Source organism: Taudactylus pleione, unplaced genomic scaffold, assembly GCF_031769625.1.
Source record: "Taudactylus pleione unplaced genomic scaffold, aTauple2 ptg000395l, whole genome shotgun sequence".
Classification (NCBI taxonomy): Eukaryota; Metazoa; Chordata; class Amphibia; order Anura; family Myobatrachidae; genus Taudactylus; species Taudactylus pleione.
This window is the reverse complement of record NW_028284796.1, coordinates 3,743,315-3,751,314: the sequence shown is the minus strand read 5'-3', so window position 1 is coordinate 3,751,314 and position 8,000 is coordinate 3,743,315.

Here is an 8,000-nt window from a genome sequence, read left to right as displayed (position 1 = left end):
CACTAGAAGCAAAAGTACATATACACAAATGCTTTAAAAATATATTCAGAAGATTTTTTTTGGCAGGGTTTAAGCTATTTTAATTCCATAATTACATGAGGTGTAGAACACATTGAGATAAAAGTATAAACTTGTCTTTATCAGTGGCAGGTTGGCACATTTTAGCCTTTGTGCAAATAAACAGCAATGAGCAGCAGCCCATCCTTAAAAGATGGTTTTACTGTAAGTATAGAACAGAGGGCCTGATTCAGACCCTGTCGCAAGCGCTGAGCACTCGCAACCGGGTCGATGGTGGCCCAGTGCGCATGCGCACAACGGAGCCGGCTCCATCGTGCGCATGCGCGAGACCCGGATAGCGACGGTCACTCCGTCACTCCGGGTCTCGCAACAAAGGGGGCGAGCTGTCGATGTTGAGTGACAGCTTGCCCCCTTTGGTGGGCGGGCCAGGGGGTGCCTGCCCAAATGGAGGTGTTCCCATGTGAGCCGAAATCTCTCTGGGGCTTGCGGCCACGAGACCCTACCACAAGGGTCTCGTCGCAAGCCCGATGGTCGCGATGGTCTTGACCATCGCGACCATCAACCTGGCCGCTTGCTATAGCTGTGGGTGGCCACCCACAGCTATGCGAGCGGCCAGGAGGCCACACAAAAAAAAAACGCAAAATGCCCTGATTCAGAGCGAGCGCTCTTTCCGGCTCTGAATCAGGGCCAGAGATTGGGAAATATATAAAAGGGTCAGAAATTTACCAGCTACGTCCAGGAACCTTAAGGATTCTGTACTTCTCATGGCAAGTCTTGGGACAAGGTTTTCTAAGACTGTAAGACAAGGAAACAGTATGAGTACATGTAGCCTTTCCTTAATCAAAGCAGGGGTCTGCGGAGCATTCCTTCCGGGTGTGTGTAATGTCATCACTGGCGCAAGTGCTTTAGATACCCATTGACATCTATTGAGAGTCAGGCAATATCTCACCAAGCTTGCACAGAAAATATGAGGGGGAGAAACGTAAGAGAACACACTAACTTTTCTAAACTACAGTGCTACATTATCCCACAACAAACCAACTGGTCGCTATGTACTAAATAACAATCTACTATGTTAGGTGTGATGCACTATTCTATTAGAGATAACTAAATCACAGTAAAATAAATCACACAGCGATAATGTCACAATATCAGAAAACTACTACAGTATTTCAAGACATTATTAAATGATCATGCAATAATAAATGACAATTAAGGCATACAAAGTGAAAGAACACCACTAAATTAACTTTAATGGGGCATGGTGGGGACCTACTTGCAAGGTGACAGGTTATTTCAAGTGCCAACTATTATTTGGGCCTAAATGATGCTGTACCTTTCAACTTCCTTTTTCAACTGTAGGGGCACCTTTTGGTGGGAAAACTGTATTTTTGATGGGTGAATATGGGCCCCTCCCTGGTGTGTAGTGGAGTCTAGTGTCCAGTGAAACAAATAAATGAGGGCCAACTTCCTAATGTGTCACAGACCTAGATGCTTTAGGAGTAATTAGGCCTAGCACTTACTACACTGTACAAAAGAGCATTGTGGATAGTGGTTTACCTGCCTAACACAGCCCCCCATGTGTCAAGTATAGACACCTGAGCTACAGCTCAAAGATTTGGGACCATGGGGTGTACTGTATAATGCCTAATTACAAGGAGCACTGTGGGCGGGAAGGTAAGCCTGAAGCAGAATCTGTTGGGCCAAGTGGAAACAAGGGTTTAGCAGACCAGGTACGGCCTCTGGTTGTTTAGTTGGGCCTACTATTAAAAAGTATAAATGGCCTAAACGCGCCTATATTTCCAGTGACCCGGGGAGGCAGCAGTAAGGTGTTTTGTTGAACTCTTTTGCCTTCCAATACTGCTGCTGCTCTCTGCTGGTTAGGCCTTGTGTTACTGTGGTGTTGATCCCAACATCTTGTCTTGAACGCAATGTCTTCAACTTCAATAGATCTTTTTCTGGCCTCTTCCAGCCAGAGGCATCTTTCGGCTTGAGCCTGCCATGTTCTGGGGACTTCTTCCACCAATTGCTGTTCTTCTCTCTACTTTGGTCAATGCCATTGGATTGACAGGGAAGCCATCTACCTTTCCTCTCTCTATAACTCATCATAATAGCACATATTATAAATGACATGACAGAAAACAGTGGAGAGTATATAACAACAGCCTTTTGTTTTCCAAATTTTCCTCATCCATTTAACTGGCATGGTCTGCATCCAACTAAGCATTAGCTGACATGGTTGCATTCCATGAGACCGTGCCACCCCACTGCATCCCTGGCTTTTAAAAAGGAAATCCATTCTGCACATGTTCAGAACGAATTTCATCCTGCTCATCTGCCCCCCTGTAGTGATGCTGCGGTCTGTGACCGCAGACGTCAGTGCCGGAATAACACCTTAGAATGGCGTGTGAACGGCATTCTGGAGTGCATGTCCCAGGGACAAAAGTGCAAGAAGGGTAACTTAGTTTCCTATAGCAAGGAGGACTGATCATCAGCCACCCTGGACCACGTTCAGCTGCGCTCTGCATGTGGAGGAGGAGTAATGTTCCATGGCAGTGAGGGGGTAATACAAATGGGGGAGCTCATTTTTACTGAGGGTGAGGGTGTAAAAGCCCCATAAAAAATTAACACTAGGTCATGGAGGGTTTTTAAAATAGTAAAAAGTAAAAAATATACACAAATTATTGGGGGTGGACAAGGATGTGTGAAAAAAATAGGGATATATTAGACTGGTGGGGGGGAGTTTGCACAAATGGGGGTCTGTTACCCCTAGGGGGTAGACGGGTAATGCTAGTGGCAAGCAGTTGCCACTGGGAGGTCCATTGCCAATGGGGGTAGGAGGTAACTTTACAATGGGGGCTTCTATATTTATTTATTTTAATTTTTTTCAATAAAATATTTTAATTCATTATTAAAAACATGTTTTTTTACTTAAATACATAAAAAAAATAAATGAAATAGAAAACTCTTTTTGAGGTCCATTTCATAAAAAACTAAATTGTTAGTTAAGTAGTTAAAGGGAGGGACATGCCGGGCAGCCAAGTGCCCCCCAAGCATGCCATGGTGAGTGCGCCTTCCTTCTTATTGGGAACATAACCAAGTTTTAAGTATTGTTGCTGTTTATTTAGGAGCATTGCTACTGATTTGTTCACATTTAAGAAGAATCCACAGATCAGCAAATGCATAAATTTGTGCAATAACAAATGGAATAATGTTTTTGGATTTGAAATGCATAACATCAGTTAATTTACACAAATCTATTAATGCTTTGATCTTATTTCCTGCTAACCTGTATGTATGCCTGTAACGGCATCTTGTACCCAACCCCTTTAAACGCTGACCATGATTGCAAAATTGTTAGCATTGGATCTATTTATAAGTTACACAACAATGGGGAGGGGACATTCTTGGCATGTTCCTTGAGACATTATGACTCTTCCTCCCGAGTGCCCATTAATTAGTAAAGTGGATGATGGATTAGTGCATAAATATTTTATGTGAAAAAGTTTGGCCACATGTTTAGATTTGGAGTATTTTTTACAGATGGGTCCCTGAAGAAACCTTGTGGACCATGTTTTCAGTATCTTCACTTAGTAAGACATTAGATAAAGACATGCTGTCACTGAAAGACACTATGGCTGAAATTGCCGTTTTATATATATATATATATATATATATATATCATACTTTGCCTACCCTCACGGGACTGCAGGGAGCCTCCCAAAAGATGGGTGCCACTCCTGGCACCCCGCAAGAGTAGGCAAGTCCCCCGGAATGTCGGCCGGCTCCCGCAACCCCCCCCCCGCGCGATCACCGCGAAAGTGGGCGGTCCGGGGGGTGAGATGACGCAATTCGTGCTGAAGGGCGTCATCGTAGCTCCGCCCGCCGCTTTATAATGCCGGTAATATCGGCCTTATAAAGCAGGATTGTGGCCGGCGATGACAATGGGGTGGGGCAGCCTAAACTTCCCCACCCGCCCTGATACACCGACCTGGCAGCCCCCTCCCAGAGGGGGCTTGCCAAATGACGGTAAGTATGATATATATATATATATATATATATATATATATAGAGTAAATAGAACTTTAATCTAATAAACATATAAAAAAGATGTTTAATTTGCTGCTGCCTATAGTAAACCTTGTGTAAGTTCGAAGTAGCTAAAGAACATTTTACACCGAAAAAAAATTATTTACTGTAATTCTGGTCTTTTCCAATTATATGAGGTGACTCAGCATGTATATACTGTTATGAATTTTTATCTTGCTATTTTATTTTGATGTCCTTATTGTATCTAATTTGTATATTAAGTTATTAATTGTTTAGCACATATGACCCCTGCTATAATAGTGATTGTGGGGCCTATTCATCATGTTAATTATCGGAGTCCACTCTGCCACCGATAATTAAGTATCCAACTCACTGCAAGTAGCAGCGGTGAGTACAAAATCTCTGGAGCAATTCAACTTTGCTCCGGTGTGCAGGCAGCTGATCTGAATATCACCTGTCACCACGATTTATATGAAACTTAGCTCTGCTGAGTCTGACTCGGCAGTGCCAGTGCATATGCATGAACTGTGACCGGTGGAAGAAAAAAGCATTGCTTCCAAAGCTCTAGCCCACGATAAAAGTACTAAACGAGGCTACCTGAAGGCCTCTGACACAACCTGAGTGACGATAGGCCACACCCCTCTTTATATGTCTTAGTACTACCTTCCCAAGCTCTAGGGAGAAGTTCAGGCCCCCCCTTAAGGACAGAGACAACTTGCCCTGCAAAAGGAAGGTGCCTCGCAGCTACTACTTGTGACCTGTTGGGCTGCTGAGAAGCAATGCTTTTCCGCCTTACAATGTCAACGCTGAAAAGCAAAAGTTAATAAAACACAAAACAAAGTACAAAACAAAAACACAACAAATTGAGCAGGGACGGGTGGGAATTTCTCTACAACAAAAGAAGAAGTGAAACCTGCATCCTCCCTTTAAATTTAGGAGCTAAGGGGTCTATTTACTAAGCCTTGGATGGAGATAAAGTGGACGGAGATAAAGTACCAGCCAATCAGCTCCTAACTGCCATGTCACAGGAAGGGCCGGAATAACAATGGGGCAAGTAAAGCTGCAGCTCCAAGCCCACCCATTAATAGGCCCACAGCAACCCCTGCAGTGCAGACACTGTTGGCAGGAATTATTTTTTTTCCTGTCACCATCCCAAACATTAATCTCCTCGGGATGAAGCATCGGCCATGGACGTCTGAAGCCCCGCCCACCCCGGTAGCTGATCGAAACTCCGCCCCCTAACTGGCCCGAAGCTCCGCCCCTGATTTGTTCTAAGCTGCATTGCCTGTCTGGGACTGGCAGTGAAGGTAGGAGGCTGCAAGGCGTAGTGCAGTCTAGGCTGTCGTGCTTAGCTGGGACTTTAGAAGTGCTGTCCCAGCAATCAAGCATTAACTCTGATATATGGGAAAATGCTAATTGATTCATTTATTGTGGAAAAACCAAAATAATAAATAGGCCTCTAAGTGATTCAACCAAGTGCCATGTGAAAAAACTGATTTGCTATAAAGAAACATATTTTGCATAATATTCCAGTGTAGCCATGGCAAACCCATAGAGATGCATTTAAATAATTAGAAGAATTTGAACAGAAAATGATTCTTGAATTACATCCTGTGATCCCTATTCACTTTATAATATTCTGGTTAATAGTCTTCAAAGAATGCTAATTAATGTATTTACAGTCTAGCTAAGGGTTCCAGAAGTATGGATTATTGGGTGTCCATATAACATGACTATGGGCCCTGATTCAGAGGCGGACGCAGCATTTTATTCCGCACAGAGTTGGGCGATGTTTTAAGTCTGCCCATGCATCTGACTTACGGCAGGGAGACACCAAACATACTTGGACGCACTGAGTGTGGATTTTAGCGGGCGCACCTGGATGGTAACAAGGGGTGGCTAGCCAGACGCGGGTGTGCCGCTGACAGCGGCTGAGTCTAAAGCGCAGTAGTGCTGACCCAGGATGCCATGTTCAGATGGAGAATCTGTGCCTACCACAGGGCTGGTGCTAGTTTTGACTGATACAGATATGCACGATTGCAAGTGGGTATTTCACTGTGAACAAAATCGACCATGACATCATAAAGACGCAGCCATGGCTACGGCAAAAGCCCCGTCCACCTCTGTTTCAGCCCCATGGTTATTACTTATGCACAGATACATCTATCTGTCATGTGTAGATTAGGAATCTTGTTAAAACATTAAGGGTGGAATGTACTAATCGGGTACATACCGGCATTAATTACGCTGGTATGTACTTAGATTGGTATGCAGTCGGGATGCCGACGGTCTAAATGCCGACCGTCAGCATCCCGACTGTCTAATCCCGGCAAGTGTCTAACGACAGGCATCGAAATCCCGACGCCTGTCATTAGACCTACGCTGGGAGCCCGACACCTGGCTTACCGATCGAAGGTAAGCCGGGCGCGGACAGCCGTGGGGGGGAGGGTTAGGTTAGGGGCTCCCGGGGGGGATTTAGGATTAGGCATCCCCCCGGGAGGTTAGGGTTAGGCTAGGGGAAGAGGGGGTTAGATTTAGGCACCCCAGGTGGAAGGTTAGGGTTATGAACCCCCCGGGAAACTTAGGGTTAGGCTGTGGGGAAGGGTGGGTTAGGTTTAGGCACATAGAGGGGGGTTAGGGTTAGGCAACCCTAAAGGAGGGTTAGAGTTAGGGGGGAATTTAGGATAGTAAATAGAAAATACACTTACCTGTCGGGATCTTCACTGCCGGGCCTCCGCTGTTGGTATTTGCGGCCGGCGGTAAATCATTCTGATTCCCCTAGATTTGTGATTCTAATCGCAAAGGACAGCTCTCCAGATAGAGAGACTTCCGGGTTTCTAATCCAGAAGTTCCTCTGGCGTCATTCTGTGCTTGCAAAGAATTACGCATGTTCCTGCCGGGAGTACTAGGAGGGATTTGATTGGATCACTCTAAGTGAACCAGTGCAGTGGCAAACGCAGGATTTCTAGAGGGGGGGTTACCAAATGCTTGATTTTAGAGTGAGTGTAGCCAGTCCATGAAGAGGGTAGAATTAGCATTTAACCATCTTTAATATGCGTCATACAAGTGTATTGTGTATCATAATTCCAGCATATAGAGGACTAGCAATCACAGTAAGCCATTAAATGCGGCAGTAGGGCCATCCTGCCTGAGCTGAATGAATTTATTTTAGATGTGGGCACCATTCCAGAGCATTAGAGCAAGTCCGGGAGTCTGGGGGGCAGCAGAATAATCTAGCCCTGGACACATATATACATATTGGGCTCTATAGCAGCACACTAATGCTGGGCATACACTATACGATTATCTGTCAGATATCTGTCCAATCTGGCTGGTTGGAATGAAAATGTATGGAAACAAATGACAATAGAAATTTGCTCCCAAACACTAGAAAATGGACCAGATTTTTCTTCCTGCCAGACAGATTTGACAAATATCTGACAGATAATTGTAGTGTATGCCCAGCATAACAGTGAATGTTTTCCAGATCTCCTAGTTGGTGCACAGGTTATTTATTACCGACTGATACATGTTAAAAGATCCACAGGTAGTGCTAATTATTTCATTTGTGATACTATGAAGAACATGCAGCACTAGTAAATTACCTTACTATTTCTATTGTGGTCATGGTGTGGGCTGGGGAGGGGGGTTTCCAGGCAGACGGAAACCCCCCCTGCGTTTGCCTATGCAGTGAACTACTTGAACTAGCGAATAGATGACTGTATATTTCACAGAGGAGTGAGCTTAATCCTAACCACAGCCCTTTTCTGTTCTCTAGTACACATCATGTTTTGTGATCATATGCTGTGGTTCCTTACATTCAGCAAAAGATATATATTGTAATTTGCATATTCAGTTTACCCAGCAGTCCCACTGAGAAATTCCACCCTGAATAAATTTTTTATTTTAAATTTTTTAATTTTTTAGATTAA